This window comes from Callithrix jacchus, chromosome 6 (genome assembly GCF_049354715.1).
Source record: "Callithrix jacchus isolate 240 chromosome 6, calJac240_pri, whole genome shotgun sequence".
Classification (NCBI taxonomy): domain Eukaryota; kingdom Metazoa; phylum Chordata; class Mammalia; order Primates; family Cebidae; genus Callithrix; species Callithrix jacchus.
In genome coordinates this window covers 100,035,101-100,062,572 of record NC_133507.1, presented here as the reverse complement: position 1 = coordinate 100,062,572, position 27,472 = coordinate 100,035,101, and the positions used below count along the sequence as shown (strand labels likewise).

The window sequence follows — 27,472 nt, the reverse complement described above, 5'->3', positions numbered from 1 at the left end:
TAAATATCACCAGGAGACATTTTAATGGTTTTAGATATTTTTAAAATATATTTAATTCTTTCTTTTTTGTAGAATTAAAGCAGAATATACAGTTTTGGGGTAAAATTGATTCATCTTATTTAAGTCATAAGGAACAGAAAGAGATGACCTATTTTTGAGTGTTTGAAAACTTACTTGAATAAATTGGGCACTGTGCTAAAATCGGTAAAACATTGAATATAGGTTAGATATTTTGTCCGCTCTAAGTCTCATGTTGAAATGTGATCACCAGTGTTGGAGGTGGGGCTTTGTGGAAGGTGTTTGGGTCATGAAAGGCTTGGTGCCTTCCCTGCAGTAAAGAGTGAGTCCTCCCCTCTACTAGCTCATTAGAAATCAGGTTATAAAAGACTCTTGGGCCTTCCTCCCATCTCTCTCTTGCTCTCTCTCTTATTGCATGACATGCCTTCCCTTTTCCTTCTGCCATGATTGAAAACTTTCTGAGACTTCACCAGATGCAGATGCTGATGCCATGCTCCTTGTACAGTCTGCAGAACAGGAGCCAAAATAAACCCCTTTTCTTTATAAATTAGCCAGCTTCAGGTATTTCCTTATAGCAATGCAAAATGGATTCATACAGCATTAAACAGTGAAGCTAGTAGTGGGATTTATCTGTTAATACAACTAATGTTGGTATACCTCAAAAAGCAAACTATATATATATAATCTTGGTTAAATACAGCTCATTAGTAGCCTTTGAATAAAATCATTGTCTGATTTATATTTATTCACTCAACAAATGAATACTAGGCTGTCTTACTATATTTTCCCAGCACTAGCATCAACATGTATCCGTGGGGCACTGCTCAACTATAGAAGGCACATTTACATTCACAGCCATTGCAGATTTGTGTATGCATTACAGCAATTTTGTAGGAGATGACTACTACGCTTTAAATGTTTGTATCCTTTGAAGCTCATGTTTAAATTGAATCACCAGGATAACAGTATTAAAAGGTGAGAACTTTCAAAAGGTGATGGAGTCGTGAGGGCTCTACCCTCATAAAGAGATTAATAAATACATGAGTTAATGGGTTGTCACAGGAGTGAGTTACAACAGGAATGAGTCTGTTTTAAAATCCAGTTGGGTTCCCAGTGCACCCCTCTTGCCCTTTGATGCCTCCTGCCATGTTATAACACAGCATGAAGCCCTAAAAAGTAGTCAACCAGATACATCTGCCCAAGGACTTCCCAGTCTCCAGAACCATGTGCCAAAATAAACCTCTTTCCTTTATAAGTAACCCATTGTCAGGTATCCTGTTAAAGCAATGGAGGGTAGATTAAGACAAAAACAAACACACATATTTTTGTGTTTATATAGAAGAACTGTTTACAAATTGCACAAATGTGCCACTCCAACAAACAATTCCTATATTATTCTCTCTCCTCCAGTACTCAATATCTTCTTTTTCTTCCTTACGTTCACCTGATGGCATTGTTTCATGAAGAAAACAGGAGCAATCAGAAGAGTACTACCTTGCAGCACCCTATCCATGCAGCTGTTTCTAGTGCTCTGTTTTTCTTACTACTCATAAACTATTATGTTCTACTCTACAAAACAACTACTTTTGCCACCCAAACTCCATCCTTTAGCCTCCTCAAGGAGAAGGCTCTACCAATTGCTGTCTCTCTTTCTTGCACAAACTATACCCACTTTCCTTAATACCATCAACATACATGATGCTAAAACACATTTCATTTTTTAAAATGCCCTTGATCCCACATCTTCCCTCAACCAAACTACTCTTTGTTTCTTCTTGATGTCCTCCTTACACTAAAATCCCTTGATATAGCTGTGTCTAATTTCTCTTGTTTCTTCTTATCTCATTGTTTCTTGGTTCCACTTCAGGCAAACTTACAGCTTTACTACTCCATCCATCGAAACTATTTTTGTCAAGAAGAAAAATGACATCTACATTGCTGTAATCAATACTCTATTCTTCAAACCCTTACACAACCCAGCATCAGTATTAATACAGGTAAGTACTCCCCCTTTGAACCACTTTCTTTACTTGGTCTCTGAGAAAAGACGTTCTCATCCAGTGGCAAGGCTTCACTGACATCTGTGTTCTGATGAATTCAAGAATGTATGTCTCCTGCCTGGATTCCTCTGTTGATATTTAGGTGTGTGTATTTAACAGGCTATTTGAAATTTTCTCCTTTATGTCTAATAGGCATCTAAAACTTAATATGTTGTGATGGTCAATTTACATGTTACCGTAGCTGGGTTACAGCATCCAGTTGCTTGATCAATGCTAGATGTTGCCGTGAAGGTACTTTTTAGATGCCATTAACATTTAAATCGGTAGACTTTGGTAAAAACAAATTATCCTTCATATTGTTTGTAGACCTCATTCTACCATTAGAAGACCTTAATACAAAACACTGAGGCTCACTGAAGAGGAAGAATTCTGCCTCCAGACTGCCTTCAGGCTGCAAAATGAACTCTTGACAGAATTTCCAGCCTGCTGGCCTGCTTTGCAAATTTTATTTATTCTTCATTTTTTAATTGTTTATAATTTTTATAACTTTTTTGACAGGATCTCACTCTGTTACCCAGGCTGGAATGCAGTGGTGTGATCAGAGCTTACTGTAGCCTCAACCTCCTAGGCTCAAGTGATCCCCCTGCTTCAGACTCCTAAGTAGCTGGGACCACAGGCATGCACCATGCCCAGCTAATTTAAAAGAACAAATTAGAGATGAGGTCTTGCTGTGTTGCCTAACCTGGTCTTGAACTCCTGGGCTCAAGCAATCCTCTTGCCTCAGCTTCTCAAAGTGCTACAATGACAGGCATGAGCCATTGTACCTGGCTTGCTCTGCAAATGTTAGATTTTTCCATCCTTACAAACCCTTAAGCCAATTTTTAAAATAGTCTCTCTCCCTCTCACCCTCCCTCTTTACTCTCTTTCTCTACTTTTCACTACCTCTCTTTCTGCATATATACCCTATTGCTTCTACTTATCTGAAGAACCCTGACTAATACACATATCAAGAGGCAATTCTTGATCTTTCTTCAAAACTTGCTCCTCTTATGCCTTCCACATCTTAGTAGGTAATACATTCTTCTTTTTAGTTGGCAAGACTGAAAACAATGACAACCAAAAAATGAGTCATCCTTGAATCCTCTATTTCTCTTGCACATACCACATTCAATCTATCAAGAAATGCTCTCAATTCTACCTTTGAAATGATTTATATTCTGACTAACTCTCTTCATACTATTGACTTGCAGCTAGATTTCTGAAGTTGATTTCTTACAGAAACCTTAACTTTATAAAATATATTTAGCTTCACCTCAAGCCCAACTCACACATATTGGGGAAAGCAATGGAAAAATTCCCATTAAAGCAAAAATGCCCATTTCTACAACTATTATTCTGCAGGTAATGATCCACACATGTAGATAAGAGAAATAAATCAGATAAAAATTCAAAGGTGGTGGTTTAAAAATAGACTAATGGCATGATTGCACATCTGGAAAAAACAAATGTTTTAACTGAGAAATTAACATTAAACTACCATGAGTACAGCATAGAAGTGAGGCATCATAAATTCATAGGTGGCATACAGTTGAAGAGACAAAGGCTAAGGTACCTGGAATCAGGCCATCTAGATTGATGTGGGCTTTGATACTTGTTAGCTGTGATTTTGGAAAATCTTAATCTCTTTTTGCCCCTTTTTTTTCTTATGTCTAAAGTGGGGTGACATAGCCAGCTACATAATAGCATTGTAATAAGAATCAAAAGAGTTGGTATGCATTAAGCTCTGGGGATATTGCTTTGGTATAAAATAGTTTACTATGATAACCATGGTATTATTATAACATTTATTATTAATATTGGATTATTACCAACATTTATATAAGACAATCTCTTTCCAAACTGCAAATTGTTTTCTAATCTCCTCCAATTTGAGTTTTTTTCCTCATCCCTACAGTAACAGTATCCTTTAGAAAGAAGTTGACATCATTTTCTAAGAGCTAAAAAAGACGATATTTTTTACATTATTTGGGGGGTTTGCATTCAGTGATTTTGTGTGTTTTCTAGTGGTGCCTTGGCAGCTTGTAATATACAACATACAGTAATTAATACTGGAAGAACTGCTTCCATATTGGGGAGTTCTAGCATATTTGTTAAAAGAGCTACTTAAATTCAAAAATATGTACCTGTATCTAACATCCCTTCTTCATAAAAAGTCGAATGGTAAAATTATATCAGTCTTATATGCCAGGCATGAATAGAAATAACAGAATCTGACTCCTATATATGAATTACAGAATGCATTTCTGAAATATAGTAAAATAAAAAGACCTATAGGATATCACCAGGCAGCAATAACCAGCAAGTGGTATGCTTGCCTCTGGCACTGTCCCTTGACTTAAACAGTCTTCCAGGTCGGAATTCTATTAATCTTCTCAGAAATTTCAATCTCTTTATATAAACTGCTATTGTTGAAACAGGAACACAGCCTCATTACTGGTCTGACTCCCACAAAACCCTTTGAGCTCTCAGTGTGCAGAAATGGTCTCTTATGTTTATCTCTTTTGATGCCAGAACTAGTGAAACGCTGTCACATGAAAAGTGCACAAGTAAATTGTGATTTACTTGGTTTCTTGTTTAATTAATTGATTAATGGAATATTGAGTATCTGAATATCTAAGAAAGATTTTCCTAGCTCCTCCTCATCAGTATAAGTTTAAGTTATTGTTAAGTACTTGATACCAGGAATGGCAAAGACAGAGAAATCCTACAGAATAGCATGACTTAGGGTCTTCCAGAATGTACTAATAACTTCTCATGCACCTGCTTTGGCTAGACTTAGTCATGCTTTCCATATTGCCTATCCACCTGCATTAACTACCCACAGGGGAAGCTACCAATTTAGAGCTGAGTCATTTCTACTTGAAATAGGAATCACACCTGTATTAGCAACTGATCAGAATACAGGAAAAAATACTCTGACTACCTCTTCTGTGAAATCCCAAGATATACTCAGTGTCATACCAGGAAACTAATAAGTGTGGATTTGCTTTTGCATGTTGTCAACCTGGAATCTACTTTGTTACTTATCTGTGTGACTTGGCTGAAAAAAATATCTGCTTGACAGCCATTGGGGTGGCCGTTCCATGGGAATATCTTCTGCAGTACATCTTAATTGTAAAGAGCAAGATATAATTTCAAGTATTGGAGGATACCCTGTAGTCTAATTACCTTGGTATTCTGAGATGATAGAGTAAATGAAAATGACTTCAAGTTTACTGTTTTACTTTCAAATTTATGTAATGATTATTTTTGAAGCTCTACAAAAGAAACAGTGGAGTTCCAGAATCACAAGATTACTACATTAAAAAATTGCTGTAAATATTCTCAAATATTTTGGCCATTAAAATAAATATGAATGTATCTATACATGAGCAAATCAGATATAAAGACAAACCCATCTATATTATCTAATTTATTTTCTAATAACATGAAGCCAAGAGTCCTAGTTTTATGTATACATATGTAAATTCCACTCATGGCAGGCATACATATGTGGCATGCAAATGGCAAGTACCAAACCAGGAAGAACCCTCATTTTATAAATTAGCACAAAATTAGAGGAAGGTCATATATTTGAGAACTGCAGTTGACAGAAATCTTGCTAAAGGAAAGTGCAATTAAGTTTCTAGCCCTGTGCACTTGGCAAGCTTTCATATATCCAACTTTTGGCATTGAGCCCTTAATGGACCTTTTTTTTTTTTTTTTTTTTTTTTTTTTTTTTTTTTTTTTGAGACGGAGTTTCGCTCTTGTTACCCAGGCTGGAGTGCAATGGCGCGATCTCGGCTCACCGCAATTTCCACCTCCTGGGTTCAGGCAATTCTCCTTCCTCAGCCTCCCGAGCAGCTGGGATTACAGGCACGCACCACCGTGCCCAGCTAATTTTTTGTAATTTTAGTAGAGACGGGGTTTCACCATGTTGACCAAGATGGTCTCGATCTGTTGACCTTGTGATCCACCCGCCTCGGCCTCCCAAAGTGCTGGGATTACAGGCTTGAGCCACCGCGCCCGGCCCCTTAATGGACCTTTTAATTAACAGAGACCTTGTTACTTCCCATTTTTACTTTACTTGAGATCATATACAAAAGGATGGACTTTAGAGGTTGTCCCTCTAGAAACAACTACTGACATGAATATATACTTGTGATAGATACAGAAGCAGCTGTGAGTGGAAACGTCTGGTTTGTAATGGGGCCAGAAATTTTCCAGCAGGGCTAGGACTTGAACTGATCATATAGGCAGGCACCAAAACCAAATAATCAAAAACAATGAAATTGGCCAAAGCACAGCCAGATAAACAGGTGCTGAGAGAGAATGATAATAAGCAGAAAGAAATATTCAGGCCAGTTAGGAATACAAGAGGCAAAATTTGAGCAGATTGAAATACCTCTCTTACCAGGAAACCCGGCCAGTAAGGGTAAAATGACAGTAAGATCACAATTTGCCGCACAAATGATAGTTAAAGAATAGAATAAGGCACCAGGAATGCTAAAATCTGAGATAATGGCAAAGCCTTCCAATGACACAGGAAGGCTAAGATTTAATCTCTGCAATAGCATTGCAGATAGATCTCTCTGCATCTTAACAAATATGGCTTCGCCATGGAATAGATATTGGGGTCAATAGCAGTGCTTTCCTTCCAAGCCTCTTCCTGGAGGTACTATACCATTCTGTGACTTGACTTGTAAATAGTGGCTCTGCGGTTTGCTTTTTGATGCGTGAATTGTCCAGAGCATTCCAGAAATCAGCATTTTCTCTTTGGATTTTTCTTTTCTTGTTTAGACTTGGTTTGAGGTATTAAATATTCAGAAAGGCAAAGCTAAATTCATATTATATTCTTTGGACAAATCTTGACAGAGTGCCAGGTACAACTTCAGATATATTAATGAATACTATTTGATGATAAATATATATCAGTCCCAAAAAATACCATAAAAATATATATTGTAGAAATAAAAGCTTGTCTGAAACACATTATAGGCTTTTTTGATATGTTTTACAGCATATGCTTGTATTCACTTAATATTAATGGATTTCCACTATGTGTCTAAAACAATATTCACTGTTAGGATAAAAGATGATAGAAAATGCACCTCCCCCAGAGCATGTCAGAAATTAGCCATGAAACTAGCATCTGGCTAGAATCTGGAAGAGAAACATCTAGATTCTGCTCTGTCCTGACTTCCTGTGTAATCTTGGTAAGTCACTCTACTTGTCTTGAAAATACACTTATTCATCCCCAAAATAATAGAGAGAGAAACATTATTTCTAAAGCCTGTTTAAGGTTCAAATAAGATTCTGAAATCTGATACTAAATAGCTACAATTTGGGTCATAAAAATTACATGTTTTTATTAACCATCCAGGTAGCCCCTATATAAACCTGGCATGAATCAGGTTTGTATTAAGAGAAGGGAGAAACTAAAGCTTCTTTCTCAGAATTAAAGGCTTATCTTTAACACCATGAACCACTGAATCGAACACATATATCAAATTTCTTAGGTTCTAGTCAGAATGTCAGAGAAACCTAAGCAGAAAAAAAAATTACTAAGATGTAGAATTGCCTTCTCTGGAGGCTGAAATTAAAGTTGATCACGAGTATCTCAACCTCTCCACTATCCCTAACTGGCCTTGAGTTGAGACACAGGGTGAAATTTATATCTGACTTTTACTCAGAAACTAGGCTTTTTGCAATTGCCTAAATGTGAGGTCTGGGAAACTGTATTTTGCTTCCTAATCAGCACTTCATTCATAAAGCAACGGATGCCACAGCTTTTGCAGAGTCATGATGATAAACAAAGGAAAATCTAGTTAAATCAAGCTAGTAATTTTTTTTTTAATTTTAGGTACATTTTTTATTTGAACATATTGTCCTGGTCACAAAAGTATCATTTTTTTATTGCATAGTATTAAAAAGTAGAAAAAATACAAAGCAATCTAATTTACACAAACTACTCCACTACTGTGGAGCCACAGTCATTATTTTCTGATTTTGACAACTTCCCTTAATTTCATGAATTTTACTGTTTCATGGCCTCTGTTTGCTTCTATTTTGCTGTGTTTCTATTTGCATGGTTTCCACATGCTTTATGCTCCAACATCTTAGGAAAAAGTAACTGAACAGCTGGCCTTCACCATTTAGTACAGAAACCTTTGGGCAGAGCTTTTGGGCCAGGCTACTTGCTAATTTCCTGGTCAGACTACAGAAGCAACCACTTTCTCTTCCTCAGATGAACTTCTCCAGTCCAATTAGCTGTGCTCATGATGGGAGGTCTCCTGGGCATGGTGCTGGGCGACGCTTAGGTCAAAAATCCCACAGAAAATGGGATTTGGCCATGATACTCAACATTAGAGCACTCAGAACACAGAAATCACATGTGGTAGAACATTTGATAATATTAGTATTTAAAGGGAATCACTTACATATAAACACACATAAATCAATAATCAGGAGTACTCAATTGTGCCCTGGCAGATGAGAGGCTCTCTATTGACTGCCCCTAAAAATACAATGGAAGCACCCATCTATTATGTGTACATTCCATGAGCAGCCAAATCCTAGGGTTAGAAAATCTATCTTCCCTCTCAGTAAGAGTTAATGTCTTGTTTCTCTAATAACATCTAAAAAACAATGTGTGAAGAAAAATGCATTAAATAAACAAGGATGAATAATCCTAAATACATACACTCCATTGAGTAGATCAGAAATAAATTAGTCCTGTGCCAAGGTGAATTCCTAACCAAGTCACACATAGTTATTATAAAGGAAACAGAGATTATCATATGCAGCTTTATTCCAATCCTGGAATAATAATGCTGCAAGGATTTGGATAAAAATAAAAAATCTCATTGTGGAATTCACAGCAAAGTTAAATTTCAGTGAATCTACCTATTTGTTGTGGAATTCACAACACATTTAAATTTCAATGACACCTATATTTACAGAGTGGTTTTATTTGTTCTTCAATATCTGCTCTTTTTAGTAAAATTGCCTAAACTTGATGTATAATCCATTAATCTAGAATTTATATCTTAATGAATGAGTGGTAAAAAGTTATATAAATATAATATAATGATCTAATTTAATTATTTCCCATGTAAAAATGAAATATGTGTAGGTAGTCATTTGATCAATGCAGGTAGCAGCCACCTATACACAATTAATTAAATGTGAACAGAGTTGCCACACAAGAGCTTCTCTCTTCTCCCTCATCAATCCCTCACCAACTTCTTTTAGTTGCAATTATGTGTGCTTAGCAACGAAATTTGGAAGTCAGAATAAGTTGTTTTTTGGAGGAAAATACAGTTTCCCCCTTAAATCATTTTACTCTCTAAAGCCTAGCAGTATGCATGATTCATAGTAGTTGTTGAGGTAAATGTGTGGTAAAGTTTAATAAATGTGAAAGCAATGTCTGTACCTGCAATTGCTTTCTTAAAAAAGAAACACCAGATGGATAATGAAGAAACTAGCAAAAATCATACTGTTGAGGAGCTGGAAGAATCAGTATAGAAGGTAAGAACCAAAACCATCCATCCTGACACAGAAGACTGCTCACATTTTCATGATTTAACAACTCCACTACATGTGTGTCAACATGACTTTATGATTGCAGGAAAATTGCTCAAGAGGGTAATAGTTGCAAATAACTTCTCATTTCAGGAACTTACTGAAAATCTTATTTCAATAAACATCTCTTCAATAGAAGGCATAAAATGACAGCTTATTCCCCAAGTCTTTCTAAGGGTTCTCAAAATATTTACCTTGCCACCTCAACCAAATGTAAATTATTAAAAACCTTGCCTCTTCCTAATCAAACTCTCTCATAAAAGTCCCTCTTTAAACTATAGTCTAAAGCTTCATAAATATCCCAATTTTCTCTTCCCCCTTTCAGACTTTACTAATACTTTATCAGGGTCATGTGCTTCCTTTCCAAGATAGAAATACACACGATGTTTTCCCCAATAAACTAGTTCTACAGTTTTGAGTAGCCATCATTCAACAGTGGACAGAATTAAAGTGAGTTTTTTCTATGCATATTTCTTTTTCATACTACAGCTCTTTATTTTATTTGTTTATTTTGTTTATTATACTTTAAGTTCTGGGGCACATGTTCAGAACATGCAGGTTTGTTACATGGGTATACACGTGCCATGGTGGTTTGCTGCATTCATCACTCTATCATCTACATTAGGTATTTCTCCTAATGCTATCCTTCCACTATCCCCATACTCCTGGCTATCCCTCCCCTAGCACTCCATCCCCCAACAGGCTCTGGGGTGTGATGTTCCCCTCCCTGTGTCCATGTGTTCTCATTGTTCAACACCCACTTATGAGTGAGAACATGAGTTGTCCAGTTTTCTGTTCTTGTGTCAGTTTGCTGAGAATGATGGTTTCCAGATTCATCCATGTCCCTGCAAAGGACACGAACTCATCCTTTTTTAGGTCTGCATAGTATTCCATGGTATATACGTACCACATTTTCTTTATCCAGTCTATCATTTATGGGCATTTGGGTTGGTTTCAAGTCTTTGCTATTGTGAACAGTGCCACAATAAACATACATGTCCATGTGTCTTTATAATATAATGATTTTTTTTTGTAATCCTTGGGGTACTCAGTAATGGAATTGCTGGGTCAAATGCTATTTCTATTTCTGAATCCTTGAGGAATTGCCACACTGTCTTTCATAATAGTTTAACTAATTTACACTCCCACCAACAGTGTAAAAGTGTTCCTATTTCTCCACATCCTCTCCAGCATCTGTTGTCTCCTGATTTTTTAATGATTGCCATTCTAACCAGTATCTCATTGCGGTTTTGATTTGCACTTTTCTAATGACCAGAGATGATGAGCTTTGTTCCATATGTTTGTTGGCTGCATAAATGTCTCCTTTTGAGAAGTGTCTGTTCATAACTTTTGCCCATTTTTTGATGGGATTGTTTATTTCTTGTAAATCTGTTTTAGTTCTTTGTAGATTCTGGATATTAGCCCTTTGTCAGAGGGCAGATTGCAAAAATTTTTTCCTGTTCTGTTGGTTGCCAGTTCACTCTAATGATAGGTTCTTTTGCTGGGCAAAAAGTTCTTTAGTTTAATTAGCTCCCATTTGTCTATTTTGGCTTTTGTTGCCATTGCTTTTGGTGTTTTAGTCATGAATTCTTTGCCCATGCCTATGTCCTGAATGGTGTTGCGTAGGTTTTCTTCCAGGGTTTTTATGGCATTAGGCCTTATGTTTAAATCTTTAATCCATCTGGAGTTAATTTTTGTATAAGGTGTAAGGAAGGGATCCAGTTTCAGCTTTCTGCATATGTCTATCCAATTTTCTCAACACCATTTATTAAATAGGGAATCCGTTCTCCATTGCTTGTTTTTGTCAGGTTTGTCAAAGATCAGTTGTACAGCATTCTTTCTGAGGCCCTGACCCTAAACTGGCATAAAAATGTGGACCGCCCTTTGTTCTTGGCCGAGAGTTTTGAGCTCTAGCTGACTCTTGGACGCCAGTATGAAGTTGGGCTCTCAACAAACTCAGTGCATGGTGCTCCCATTTAAACTCTCAGGTATAACAATCTACTAACCTTGTTTGTCTCTTGTCTCCTTCAGGCCATCAAACTCCAAACTGTCATGCAGCCTTGGATGATGGCCCTTTTGCCAGGAATACTTAGACTGGTCTCTGAGGGAGATCTGACTGCCACCTTCCCAAAACAGTGCCTCACTATCAGCAGGAAGCAGTTAAGAATGGTTTCATCTTTATCCTTTCCTTTATTATAAAGGCAGTTAGATGTACTTCTTTAGAGAGGGAATGGTAGAGACAGGAGGCAGTCAAAGGTTCCCTGGCAAAACCCCTCCTTCAAGCCTAAAACAGCCTGAAGGTGAAAAACCGGAGTGCCTGTCTGTCCCAGATGAAGCCTTCCCTTTTCCTAACTGATCCTTTCTGAATAATGCCCACCTGTGCACAGGGAGGACTGGATGGAGCCTCAGGAAGTGAGCACCCTTTGCAGGGGAAGGAGTCTGGCCTCTCCTCTTCCTGGGTGGTTGACCTGGGATTCAATCTGTGAGGCTTGGCCTGTTAACGGGAACCTCTGTCACTTTACTGAGAGGCTTTTTCCTTTTCATCCAATAAATTCCATTCCCCCTCACCCTTCAAAGCGTCTGCGTTCATAATATTTACTGGTTGTGTGACAAGAACTCATTTTTCTTCCACAACAATAGTATTTCTCATGTTTGCTATATCTTTACTTATTTAGTCTGTTCTTGCTCTATCAATTAAGAAAGGAGTGTTGAAATTACAATTATATTTGTTGAAATATCCATTTCTATTTTTTCAGTTTTGTCAGATTTTACTACATATATTATAAGGCTCTAGTGTTAGGCATATTTATAATTGTTATCTTTTCCTTCTATAGTGACTTTTTAAATTAAAAGATCCTTCTTTATAGCTAGTAATACACCTTACTTTAAAATCTATTTTTGTCTGATTTTATTGTAGCCACTCTAGCTCTCTTACAGTTATAATTATATGATACAGATTTTAAATCAAGTTACTTATTACTTATTTCTGTATTTAAATCTAAAGTAAGTCTCATCTTTTATGGATAGCACATAGCCATATATTTCTCTTTTAACCAAGTTAGTTACCATATCCATTGCCTCCCTTACCCATCATTTAAGTGGAATAATATTCTATTATAAATAGTATTCCTGTGTGTGGAGCATTAAGGGTGATATAGTGAGGGCTTAAAAGGAGGCAAAAAGACTAAAAAATGTTTAAAACTTCTTAGAGATTGGTTAAGTTGCCATGACCAGAATGCTGACAGTAATATAGACTGTAAAAGCTATTCAGATGAGACTGCAGATGGAGATGAGGAATATCTTACTGGGACCTGGGGTTAATGCCATCTTTGTTACACATTAGCAGAAAACTTGATCACACTGTGTCCCTGTCCTAGGGCATTCTGGACATTGCTAAGCAGCAAATAGGCTACTGCACGGTTACTTCTAACTGCTTCCAGTGAACTGCTAGGAAGAAGGGAAGTAGAGTGGAAAGATTTGGAAAATTGCTTGACCATGTGGTAGAGAATAAAACAGTGTTTTCAGAAGAAAAATCAAGCGTGTGGTGTAGCAATCTTTTGCTAAACAGATTAGTGTAAAGAGAACAAAGCCAGAGGCTATTTATCAGAATGATGAGAAAAAGACCCCAAAGGCATTTCAAAGATCTTCCAGGCTGTTTCTCCTCTCTTACGCCCAGAGATCTTTAAGGGTGGAATCATTTTGGGGGGATAGGTCTGGAGCACAGGCTTCTGGATTCTCTTCTCCATGCAAGCCAGCTGCTCTGGCTGCTCCAGCCATGGTTCAAGTGATTCCAGGTACAGCTCATGTTGCAGCTTCAGAAGGCATAAGCAGTAAGCCTTGGCAATATCCACATCCATATGGTGGTAATTCTGCATGTAGGCAGAATGCAAGCAAGGAGGAGGTATAGAAGCCTCCACCTGGATTTCAAATTATTTGTCAAATTGCCTAGGATCTCAGGCAGAAATGCGTCACAGTGGCAGAGTCAGCACAGAGAATCTCCTCTAGAATGCCCAGTGGAACCACGGGAGCAGAGCCACCTCTCTCTGGACTCCAGACCCACAGAAGTCATCAGCACCATGCAACACCAGCCTGGGAAATCTGCAGGCACCAGCACGCAACCCCAATGGGCTACACCCAGCAAAGCCCTGGAGATGGGGCTGCCCAAGGTCTTGGAGCCCCTACCCTACCAGAGTGTGTCCAGTAAAAGGTACATGAAGTAAAAGAGTATTCTGAGCTTTGAGATTTAATGTCTTTGCTGCCTAGCTTCAGGCTTACTTTGGGCTGATTTTTCTTTTTGCCTGTTTCTCCCTTTTGGAATGAGATACTTACCTTATGCTTGTTCCACCATTGTATTTTGGAAGTAAATAAATTTCTTTTTTTATTTTACAGGCTTACAACTGGAAGTACTTTGCCTTAAGTCCCAGATGAAACTTTAGACTTTTGCTATAGTGTTAGAATGAGTTAAGACTTTTGGCAGTACTGAAGTGGGAAGAAAACACTTTTCATCGTAAGTACATGAATTACAGGGTGAGCCACGGACAGAATGCTATGATTGAATGTGGTTTGTTTCTACCAAAACTCATGTTGAATCATGTTCTCCAACGTGGCACTGTTGGGAGGTGGTAGCTTTAAAAGGTGTTTAGGTTATTCAGATGGATTATGTCTTTCGTTTCAGATTGGGTTAATTCTTTTAGAATGGTATGATTCCTGAAAGAATGGATTGTTATAAAGTGAAGTTGCCGCTCCATTTGGCCTTTCTTTCTTTAGTGTGCTTGCTTCCCCTTCCATTTCCCTGCCATGTCATGATGAAGTAGAGGTCATCATCAGATGCTGACCAAACATGGCTGCCCAGTGTTACACTTTCCAGCCTCCACAATGCTGAGGCAAATAAACCTCTTTTTGAATAAATTACCCAGTCTCAGGTATTCTATAATAGCAACTCAGAACAGATGAAGACAAAGAGCATAGACATTTTCACAATATTATATTTCTAATCCATGAACATGGCATATCTTTCCATTTATTCGTATTAGCCTGAATTTCTTTCCTCATTGTTTATAGTTTTCAGTATTTAAGTTGATATAGTTTGGATGTTGTCTCCACCCAAATCTCCTGTTGAACTGTTGTCCCCAGTGTTGGAGGTAGGGCCTGGTTGGAGGTGATTGGATTATAAAAACAGATTTCTCATGAATACAACCATTCTGTTAGTACTGTCCTTTCAATAGTGAGTGAGGTTTCATGAGATCTGATCCTTCAAAAGTGTGTGGTACCTCCCCTTTCCGCTGCTTTGACCATGTGACATTCCTGCTCCCCCTTTGCCTTCTACCATTGTTGTACGTTTTTTGAGGCCTCCCCAAAAGCAAGCAGATGCCAGCAACATGCTTTGCGTATGGCCTGTAGAGGTGTGACCCAAGTAAACTGCTTTTCTTTGTAAGTTACCCAGTCTAATGTATTTTTTTTTTTGAGATGGAGTTTCATTCTTGTTACCCAGGCTGGACTGCAATGGCGCGATCTCGGCTCACCACAACCTACACCTCCTGGGTTCAGGCAATTCTCCTGCCTCAGCCTCCTGAGTAGCTGGGATTACAGGCATGCGCCACTGTGCCCAGCTAATTTTTTGTATTTTTAGTAGAGATGGGGTTTCACCATGTTGACCAGGATGGTCTCAATCTCTTGACCTCGTGATCCACCCGCCTCGGCCTCCCAAAGTGCTGGGATTACAGGCATGAGCCACTACGCCTGGCTTATATTTTTTATAGCAATGTGGAAATGATCTAATACCCAGGTCTTCTACAATTAAATTTACACCTAGGTGTTTTACTTTTATATTGCTACTGTAAATGAGGTTTTATTTTTAATTTCCTTTTAAGATAGCTCATTATTGCAATATAGAAAAGCTACTGATTTTTTCACATTAATTTTGAATGTTGCAACTTTAGTGCATTCATTAATCAGTTCTAATAGTTTTTTTTATAATATCTTTAAGGTGTTTTGCACATAAGATCATGTTATCAACAAAGAAACAATTTCACTTTTCTCTCTCCTATTAGTATGCCTTTTATTTTGTTTTCTTGCCTAATTGCTCTGCTCTGACTTCCAGTACTTTATCAAAGAGAAGTGGTGTGGCCAGGCATGGTGGCTCGTGCCTGGAATCCCAGCACTGTAGGAGGCCAGTGCAGGTGAATCACTTCAGGTCAGGAATTGAAGATTGGTCTGGGCAACACAGTGAAACCCCATCTCTACTAAAAATACAAAAATTAGCTGAGTGTGGTGGGAGGTGCCTGTAGTCCCAGCTACTCTGGAGACTGAGGTGGGAGAATTGCTTGAACCTGGGAGGCAGAGGTTGGAGGGAGTAGAGATCATGCCACTGCACTCCAACCTGTGCCACAGAGTGAGACTCTGTCTCAGAGAGAGAGAGAGAGAGAGAGAAAGGGGGGGGGGGAGAGAGAGAGAGAGAGAGAGAGAGAGAGGTGGTGAGAGTGGTGAGAGTAAACATCTTTGTTTTGTCCCTGATCTTAGAGAAAATGCTTTCAACTAGTCACTGTTAAGAATAATAATACCAGCTATGGCTTTGTCATATATTGAATTGAAGTATAATTTTTCCATATATATAATTTGTTGGGAATTTTTATAATAAAACTGTGCTGGATTTTATTAAGTGCTTCTTCTGCATCTTCTCATATTTTTATTTTTCGTTTTGTTAAAGTGGTGCATCACATTTATTGACCTGCATATTTTAAACCATCCTTGCAGCATAAGAATAACTCTCACTTGATTGTGACAAATGATTCTTTTAATGTGTTCTTGAATTGGGTTTTCTAATATTTTGTTGAAGATTTTTAAAATTTATCTTTATCAATGATATTGGCGTGTGTGTGTACATATATGTATGTATATATGTATATATATATATATATGTGTATATATATGTGTGTGTGTGTGTGTGTGTGTATATATATATATATATATTTTTTTTTTTTTTTTCCTCTTGTAGTCCTTGTCTGCCTTGGTGTTGTGGTAATGAATTTGGAATATAAACTGAGTTTGGAAGTATTGTTTATGCTTCAGTTTTTTGGAATGGTTTGATAATTGGTATTATCTCTTCTATAAATGTTTTGTAGAACTTAGCAGTGAAGTTGTCCAGTCCTGGGCTTTTCTTTAGTGGGAGATATTTTTTTTTAACTGATTCAATCTCTGTATTTATTATTGCTCTGTTCAGGTTTCTATTTCTTCATGTTTCAGGTTTCAAAGTTTCCATGTGTCTAGGAATTATCTATTTCTTCTAAGTTATCCAATGTATTGGTGTGTTCACAGTAGTTTCTTATGATTCTTCGTATTTGAGTGGTATAAATTGTAATGTTTCCCCTTTCATTTCTGATTTTGTTTACTGAATAATCTCTCTTTTGTAACTAGTAAGCCTAGTTAAGGGTTCGTCTATACTTTTTTAAACGTGCTCCTAAATGCTCTTAATTTCTAACTGACCCCAGGTGGTCCACCCCTGCTTGTACTCCCAATGTTTCCTGCGAGACAAAATAGGAATGAGCCTTCTTTGAAGGATTCCTGAGTGATGGGAAAACTGAAGATTTACTTTCAACTCACTTTCCCCACTGTAGAAATTGTAGTTGCAGGGTAATTCTCTTTGTATGGTACTGTGTTGGCCTAGGGAAAGGGCAATGAGGTGAAATATTTGAGGTCTTAATATTTGATTTCTGCTTTTCTTTGTTCTGAAATCCAAGGGTCCAAGGGAAGTCTTAACCTCACTCCTGAGTACTGGGACATTTAGGATGGTATACTTCCTGTATAGTTGCTGTTGGATTTCTATAGGGGGAGTGAAGCCCAATAATCCTACTCCACTATTTTGCTGATGTCACTCCTCCAATATTTTAAAAATACTGAATTATTTTTTCCTGCAAAATCCAATATCTGGTCCTATGTAGTGTCAACATCTTTTGACTCAATACTCTTTCAAGTCTTGGTCACACTTTCATGTTTCTTTGGATATCACATAATTTATTGTTGAAAATTTAATATATTAGAAAATGTATAATACCAACTCTGGAATACATTTTACATTTCTGTGTATGTGTGTTAAAATTAGCTTTGATGTATAGCTCAGCCACTGATACTCTGCTTAATTTTATTTTATCACTTACTACTATTATTATTGTAATTTTATGCCTTGTTTCTAGGAATACCTCCCTGTGTCCATTTATTTATTCATTTATTAATTTTTTTTTAGGCATATTGTTATTCTGTCACCCAGGCTGGAATGTGATGTCTTGATCATAGCTCACTGTAATCTCAAATTCCTGAGCTCAAGTGATCTTCCCACTTCAGCCTCCCAAGTAATTAGGACTATAGGCACACACCACCAGCCCAGATATATTTTTTAAAAACTTTTTTGCAGAGAAAGGTCTTCTGTATGTTACCCAGGCTAGGCTCAAACTCCTCGCCTCAAATGATCCTCCCAGCATGGCCTCCCAAAGTTCAGGGATTATAGGAATGAGCCTGGCCCTCCAGTGTGACTTCATAGTTTATCAATCACCCAGTTATTTGGATAGAGGATGTACTCAAAGGCTTTGTTTCCATAAGGTGTCTACCCACTTTATATTTATTAGTGAGTGGTTTGGAAAACACACTTAAAGTTGAAGTCCTCAAATCTCCCTCAGCCTGTACTTCTCAAATCCCTCTCAGGTCTCCCTCACAGCCAGTGATATGTGAGATCTTATCTCAGCCCTTCTATGGCTCTCTCATTTTTAGAATCTCTTGGCTAACTTTCTTGCTGATACATTCCTCACCCAACCAAGACCTCCGTGTGCTAATATATATGTGAGTTTTCTCAACTGTTCCCACCTAAGTACTTGCTTTTAGCTGGCAAAGCCATAGATTTTCACTTACTACTCTAAACTAAGGAAGTTCCCTATGCATAGCCTCAGAACTGTTGGTTTTCAATGCCAGCTGTTACAACTACTATTTTTGCTGAATCTATTGATGTAAAGAGTGAAGATGGAAGCCACCCTGGTAAGAAGGCCACAGATACTCCTCTAACTTGCAACTGTTCCATTTACTTTAAAAGTATATTTTATTTACTTGTTTTCTGTTTTAGTGCCTTAAAATATTGTTTCTATTTTTTCCCAGTATTATACAGATGGTCCCTAAGTTACAAGGGTTCAACATACACTTTTTCACTCACAATGGGTTTATGTGAATGTAATCCTATCATAAGTCAAGAAGCATTTGGACTTACAATCTCTCAACCTACAACTTTTGACATTAGGTGGCTATGAGGGTATTAAACATGTTTTGACTTAAGATATTTCTTTACTTATTGTAAGATATCATGATTGTAAGTCTAGAAGCATCTGCTTTTTGGAGAGAATCTGACAACATCTTCATGCTGCCCAAACTAGAATAAATTAATTTTTAAATAGGGGAATTTAATGCTAGTTCCCTAAAAAAATTTAATCTGGAATATATTTACTTGCTAGTAATCATTCACTTCTTTCCATTCACAGTTGATTTGATAAATTCAGCCATGATAAGGTTTGGATCTCTGTTCTTGTCCAAGTCTCATGTCAAATTGTAATCCCAATGCTGGAAGTGGGGCCTGGTAGGAATTGATTTGATCATGGATGGTCCTTCAGGAATGACTTAGGACTGTTTTCATGGTGCCGTTCTCATGATAGTGAATGAATTATCATGAAATCTTATTTAAAAGTATGTAGCACCTCTCCCCATCTCTTGACCCTGCTCCTGCCATATGAGATGTTCTGCTCCCCTTTTATCTGCTACTGTGAATGGAAGCTTCATGAGACCTCCCAGAAGCAGAAGCTGCTATGCTTCCCATACAGCCTGCAGAACCATGAACCAATTAAACCTTTCTTTCTTCATAAATTACCCCATTTTGGATATTTCTTTATAGCAATGCAAGTACAAACTAATACATGCCAGCAAAGAGAACCATCAGAATTTTTATAAAACACTTGGAAGAAGTTGTGATGATATAACAATTTTCTTCCTTTTCTTTAAGTTACATTTAAATTAAAGTAAGATTATACCTAAATGAAACTTTCAACATATAAATTAATGTACTACAAAGTCCATAAATAAAAGATAAAGAAACATATAAAACTAAAATGCAATGAGTAGTGTGGGAGTTGATTTTAAGGCAAAATCAAAGTAATTTTTCAATAATTTGGGCTGAAAATATTCTGTGGATTATTACAATTTAGAAATTATTAGGACTGAAAATTAAGAGCTAGGAAAGCAGAGAATATTTTGAAATTATTCAAATAGTTTAGATAAATGATAAATGACAAAGTTAAGCATTGTTGTCCGATCACATTATACAAAGCCTAACATGAGTCTTGATCACAGTTGGTAGGACTATTGTGCTGTTGGATTGCATACATGGATTGCAGAAAGAAACAAAAGTAATTATCCACCCAATACTTCCTTTGTGCATGTTACTTAAAATCACGAGGTCTCAGTTGCTTATCTGCAACACAATTAAAGTACTTTTATTCATATTAGTAACAGTGTGAACACTCAATAAATTGCAGTAATTATCAAAGATAATGGTACTAATAGTAATAGTAATGAAACAAGAGATGGTACCAACAGCAACAAAAAGTCACGGACACTGCCTCAGCATATATAGTCAAATTATTTAATGCATAAGCAATGATACTCATCTATACATGAATAAGTGTCAAAGGGATAGAAAACTGCAACTTAAAAAAAATGTGCTCTCTATATGACAGCAGCCATAGGGAAATTATACTGGGTTACTGAGGCAGGCTTGTCACTTTGGTTTGGTGTATCTCTAAATATAACATAAATAAAAAACATCCCTGTAAATCTGTTTGAGTTCTTTGTAAATTCTGGATATCAGCCCTTTGTCAGATGGGTAAACTGCAAAAATTTTTTCCCATTCTGTTGGTTGCCGATTCACACTAGGGACTGTTTCTTTTGCTGTGCAGAAGCTGTGGAGTTTCATTAGGTCCCATTTGTCTATTTTGGCTTTTGTTGCCAATGCTTTTGTTGTTTTGTTCATGAAGTCCTTGCCTACTCCTATGTCCTGGATGGTTTTGCCTCGATTTCCTTCTAGGGTTTTTATGGTGCCAGGAAAAAAACAAATAAGCCCATTCAAAAGTGGTCAAAGGATATGAACAGACACTTTACGAAAGAAGACATATATGAGGCCAACAATCATATGAAAAAATGCTCATCGTCACTGGTCATCAGAGAGATGTAAATCAAAACCACATTGAGATACCATCTCACGCCAGTTAGAATGGCGATCATTAAAAAATCTGGAGACAACAGATGCTGGAGAGGATGTGGAGAAAAAGGAACACTTTTACACTGTTGGTGGGAGTGTAAATTAGTCCAACCATTGTGGAAGACGGTGTGGCGATTCCTCAAGGCCTTAGAAATAGAAATCCCATTTGACCCAGCAATCCCATTACTGGGTATATATCCAAAGGACTATAAATCGTTCTACTACAAGGACACATGCACACGAATGTTCATTGCAGCACTGTTTACAATAGCAAAGACCTGGAATCAACCCAAATGCCCATCGATGATAGACTGGATTGGGAAAATGTGGCACATATACACCATGGAATATTATGCAGCAATCAGAAATGATGAGTTCGTGTCATTTATAGGGACATGGATGAATCTGGAGAACATCATTCTCAGCAAACTGACACGAGAACAGAAAATGAAACACCGTATATTCTCACTCATAGACGGGTGATGAAAAATGAGAACACATGGACACAGAGAGGGGAGTACTAAACTCTGGGGTCTATAGGGTGCAAAGGGGAGGGCCAGTGGGAGGGGGAGGTGGGGAGGGATTGCCAGGGGAGAAATACCAAATGTGGGTGAAGGGGAGAAACCAAACAAAACACACTGCCATGTGTGTACCTATGCAACTGTATTTCATGCTCTGCACATGTACCCCAAAACCTAAAATGCAATTAAAAAAAAGAAAAAAAAAAAGAAAAAAAAATCCCTATTTCAGATGGCATGAAAACGAATCTCTTTTTAAGTAGTACTTTTATTTTGAATGTGTCTGGCTGAAAACAGAAAAAGTCAAAATTTAAGATCTTCATTCTGCAACTGAATGCTTGAGGCTGGAATCTCATATGCAGGATCAAACCTCATATAAAGCTGCCATTGCGTATCATCTTTTAAATCTCAAAACAGAAACATAGTCATATACAATGTAGATAATATGTTCTAGGACGCCATCCATAGACTATTGAGAACTTTTAAAGATGCAAAAAAGCATTTTACTTTACACCCACAAAGAAAAGACTGTGACTATTTGCATTCAAAAGAAACCACAACCCTATGTGAAAAACACATTCTGTTATTTATGCTATATATATCTAAGTCTTAAATAAGAACAATAATTACAAAAACTCATAAAAGAGATTCATTTCAAGCAATTTTGTTAAACACATATTTATCAGATGAATGAGCTCCTCTAAGGCACTCTCAGTGTGTTAAGGACATGTCATGAATTTTTTAACTACTTAATAATACATTTGCTTCAGGGGTGACTCAGTTTAATAAATCATATAAGTTGCAATACATTTTATCACATATTTATGGACAGAGATATTCCAATTTCTTAAGCACTGCTTTTCTAACTATTAAGAAGCAGCTTAATATAACCAAGGGACAAAATAACAAAAAATAATATCATATACAATGAAAAACTCCAAGAAAATGCATTTAAAAGCACCTCTAAACCATGAGATTTTAAGTTTACATTAATGAATATGTCTTTAAGTTATATGCAGCTTTTTGTGTGATGAACATCTTAATGAGAAAAGTATCCATAAATTTCATCACATTATGAAGTTAAAAATTGGTTGTGAGCATTTTTTCTATGTGATGTTGCCATATCAACTCTCGCACTAAACCCAGCAACTTGCCAAGGGTATAAATTTGGGATTCATCAGAGGTTATGTGGACACAAGCAAGGAGCATTGGTCAAGAATATAATTAAATGCATGGGGAAATACTTGTGGTGGTAGTCTTCCCAAACTTTGTAAACACAAATTCAGAACAATTCAAACACTAAACCTGAAAATTCTAGCCCAAAGCAGGCAGACAACAAATTTGAATAACTGGAAAATCACAGCCCTAAGCACAGGAAGATTATTCTATGCCAGAATTAGTCAGAAACTAAAGTGGAAGCTGAAGACCAGTAGCAGTGACCACATCATGCACCTTTCTGAGGGGTGAAGCAAGGAATGGTACAACTTGTATTTAGTAAGACTACTTGTACGCAGTTTTCTTTTCTTTCTTTTTCTTTTCTTTTTTCTTTCTTTCTTCTTTTTCTCTCTCTTTCTTTAATTTATTATTTTTTTAAATTTTACTTTAGGTGCATACTATATCTGGCATTTCCCCCCTATGTTATCCCTCCCTACCCTCCCCAGCCCCTGCTGTCCCTCCCCTACCCCCCCAACTTCCCCCGGTGTGTGATGCTCCTCTCCCTGAGTCCACGTGTTCTCATTGTTCAACACACACCTATGAGTGAGAACATGCGGTGTTCGGCTTTCTATTCTTGTGTCAGTTTGCTGAGAATGATGGTTGCCAGATTCATCCGAGTATCTACAAAGGACACAAACTCATTGTTTTTTTATGGCTGTATAGTATTCCATGGTGTATATGTACCACATTTTCTTTGTCCAGTCTATCATTGATGGACATTTAGGTTGGTTCCAGGTCTTTGTTATTGTACACAGGGCAGCAATGAACATACATGGCATGCAGTTTTCTTAACCATGCTTGGATGACCATTTTCAAACCCATGTTTTGTAATTTGTATATGTTTAACCCAATTGTAACAATTTCATCTAATGTCAGAAGACGTAGAATGTAACTATAGTCACTTATAATAATATAACTATGGCACACTACCTTTTTTTTTAAATTAACTAAGAAATGCAAAAATATTATCAATGAGTGCTTGAATCAAAGTATGATGGTTCAACTAAAGTCTAGTTGGAGAGTAAGATACAAATAAACTTAACAATGCCTAGTTTCTAATTTATTTGTTCACAATAAACTTATTTAACTTGTTATCATTAGTCCAGTCAAATTTGTTTCAAAGTTACATGACTAATTTATATTTTTCTTTTACTTCTTGATTTTATACATGAATCAGGCAACATTCTGCTGAAGTAATCCTATTAGATTTTTAACTACGGCCTAAGTAAAAGTGATCAAGTCACCCAGACAAAAGTGACTTCATCTTAAATTATCAAAGTATTTCTGTCAATGTTCATGCCATGTTTTGCAAATAAAAACACTTGAAAACTAATTAATCCATTATAAATTAATAGATGGGATAATACTTCCAATTAAAATGTTGGCCTCATATTTTTGTTTACTGAGTGTAATAGAAGCATCTTTCCTCAAATAAGGAAATGGGAGTTTTTTCACATTGCAAGTTCATGGTAGTCAGTCACAGTAGTGAGTCTTGTTAGTTTCTTTGGTTCATTTTTTCTTTTAATGATAAATGAGCACAGTGGCTAGGGTGGATTGTGCAATGAGGATGGAAAAAAACTGATATGGCTCTGACCTCTATGGATGATTGACTGCAGCAAGGAAAGCTAATGACTGTGGAAGCAGCAACCTTTTACTGCTTTTTAAACTTCAGGACATATGTCAGGACAGTAAAAAGCTAACAAAGTGGGAGCTTTTAACATTGTATACTGTATTTCTTTCTTTGAGTATGCAACAAGAAAGAATAAACAAGAAAGAAATAACAGCTACCAAGGGCCCTTTTCTCATTTTGACATTTTGCATATTATTCCAAGGTGAAAAAGCCCGATTGCAGAATTTCCATTGTAAAACAAACCACATGGGAGAACTGGCTTCAGTTATTGGATAATTAGTTTACGTAGCAATTCATTGCCAAACATTATTTCACAAATGTCCTGTAAACAAACATTGATAATTTGAGGAGAGCAACATGAATCTTTCACCTAACATAGTTATATAGTCTGACTGTGTCTATGGCTTTCAAGATTATCACAGAAAAGCACAGATGCTTATATAACCTTGATTTCTTAAAAAAAGTTCTGTACTGGGTAAAATACTCTTCTTGAAAATGCACAGAGGGAACACTGAGGTATGATGAGGACATCTAGATAACCATCCACATCAGTAATACACAAGCTTATCAATCTGAGGTAATAGATGTCCAGCCATCCTCATGCCTGACATGTGATCTAAAGCACCCAATGGTCTGGGTCAGAAAGACCAGACCCAGTCAACTTGAGCAGTCTAGAGGTTTATAAAGTATGTATGATGAAGGAAAATTAATGCTGAAAATTCACAAAGCCAATTAAGGTCACATTGAAAATTAGCAGAATCAGGTAGCCATGTATTTTACTAATCAGAAATGGAATCAAGGAGGATTATTTGAGAATATAATATACACAGAGCACTCTATCATTGTATATAATATATACAGTAACACATATAAAGATATAAAATGAATAGAAAGTATCATTCCCATTCTAATCAAATACATACTAGATGGGGAGAAATATATGGATCAATTAGAATCCAATGTAAAAGAATGCAAATTTAAGTGGAAAAGTGTGTATTGACTTGCTACAGGTTTCATCTATCATAAACATTTTACTGACAAAGTAATTTGGGAATATTTTGAGCTGAGTTGTAAACCAGTACAAGGTAGGATTTAGAGAAAGTGGGTAAGATGTAGTCCTTCATTGGAAAAGAAACTCAGCTTCAAGGAGAGGCATACATTAATCAGTGAAGTAAAGCAAACAGAAGAAAGCCTGGTAAAAAAGAGCTATTTTTGAGTTGGTAATAAGTCTATGAAGGCTGTTCAGCATCGAAGTCTTTGGTGGTTACTATGGGATGAATTGCATTCTTCTGAAACTCACATGTTAAAGCTCTAACCCTACTGCCTCAAAATGTAACTGTTTTTGAAGACAGAATCTTTAAAGAGAAAATTAAGTTAAAATTAGGTCATTAGGGTGGAAATTAATCCAGTCTTGACTGGCATCCTTATAAGAAGAGGAAACTTATACACATAAAAAGAGATACTGGGGTGCACATGCACAGAAGCAGGACCATAGGGAGAAGCAGCAGCAGAGTGGCCATCTGCAAGGCAAGAAGCGAGGCTCAGAGGGCACCAATGCTGCCGACACGCTGATCTTGGACTTCCAGGACCAAAACCAGTGAGAATATACATTTCTGTCATTTAAACCACCCAGTCGGTGGAATTTGTTACAGCAGCCTTAGCAAATTAACACAGAGGTGAAGAGCGTATTATGTGAAAACAGTTTGAGACTATAAACTTTGTTCCCACAAAGATGGAAGGTATGCATTGGGAGAACTCATTTTTTTTTCCATCATCAAATTAGCAACTTACTCTTGAACTCTCTTGCACCACCCTCAATTCTTGATAGGATCGATTATCAAGAATTATTCTTAGTGAGAAATTTTAATACTGTAACTATGTATTGACTTCCCATATTCAAGAAAAATAATTGTACTATTAAAAAAAAAACCTCTCAGTATAAACAGAGAAGTATATGGTTCTCTGACTTGCAGAGTAATAAAATCTGTGCCACCATCAGCAAATGACAGACAGTTTCAAAAGTCCCTTTGATTCGACCCCTATCCTATAATAGTCTTGTTATTCAGGGTAAGGACTGCATCTGATAGGAACTATTTTGGTAGTTGCTTTAATTCTATGCTTTGCTCTCATAATAGAAAATTGTTATCATGCTAGGATAAATACTTTTAAAAATGTTATCTATCAGTTTCATTGATGTTTGGGAAAGGTAGCATTTAGTAATGCTTTCTTTTTGCCTTTTTTTTTTTTTTTGGCAAGGTTGAAGTACTCATAGCAGCCTATAATAGAGTGTGATTTTCTAATTAAAATAAGAATTTTAACATCTCCTACATTCGCAAAAGAGTACCTCCAAGAACAGAAACCTGTGTTTTATCAATCTTTCCACTGACATTTTTAGGAGAAACGTGAGAGGTAAATGATTTCAACTCTTTGGGGATCTGTATGCTTATTTAAAATGTCTGTGAATCAGCTGTTGTGCTTCATCGTTAAGAGGAAGCAAAACACACTGCCATGTGTGTACCTACGCAACTGTCTTGCATGTTCTGCTCATGTACCCCAAAACCTAAAATGCAATAAAAAATTAAAAAAAAAGAGGATCTAAGATACTAAAGTTCTAATAGTTTCAAACACAAGTTTTTAAAAATGAAAATCTGATCACAACAATTCTCACTTGAAACACTTTTTTGTATCTGCCTAGTTTTTAGAATCAATTCCAAATTTCTTTATATATTTGATGATACTGCATAATTCAATCTCTGCATAATTTTCCAATCTCTGATGAAACTGTATAATTCAATTTCTGCATAATTTTTATCTCACTTCATGGCACCAATCTTCATCTCACATATATAAGAAACTCGATATATACATTCAATTAACTACAAAGTTCTTTCAAGTCCTAGATTACACTATGGACCTCCATATATGCTATTTCATCTGTCCTAGTACCCTAATGTATCATCCTGTCTTACTTGGACTGGCCAACTCCAATTCATGCTTGCTATATCAGCTTATAATTTGCTGCTCCTAGAAACCACCCCAGACAAAGTCTGGAAATCATCTACCTCTTTAGTGAGTGCTGTAATTACACCAGAACAAATGAATGTCTGCCTTCTATGAGCTGTGTGGTAGAGAAAGTAACAAGTTCCAAAGCTTTCTCTCTTCTTCCCTGAGAACACAGAATGGT

The 27,472-nt window shown here is 36.8% G+C and overlaps 1 protein-coding gene and 2 long non-coding RNA genes across 7 annotated transcripts in view; 1 reads left to right on the top strand and 2 right to left on the bottom strand.

Annotated features, from left to right (window-relative positions):
• Positions 1–27,472, bottom strand: part of DPP10 (dipeptidyl peptidase like 10) — a 1,417,953-nt gene that overhangs the window by 429,767 nt on the left and 960,714 nt on the right. The gene's annotated exons all lie outside the window — the stretch shown is intronic.
• On the bottom strand, positions 59–17,005 carry LOC144576808 (uncharacterized). The gene is made up of 2 exons (XR_013519355.1): positions 6,101–17,005; positions 59–5,766 (listed from the first exon to the last, which is right to left on the bottom strand). It is a non-coding gene; the product is annotated as an uncharacterized LOC144576808 (long non-coding RNA).
• On the top strand, positions 13,661–26,687 carry LOC118154769 (uncharacterized). The gene is made up of 3 exons (XR_004745032.2): positions 13,661–13,848; positions 14,031–14,148; positions 26,545–26,687. It is a non-coding gene; the product is annotated as an uncharacterized LOC118154769 (long non-coding RNA).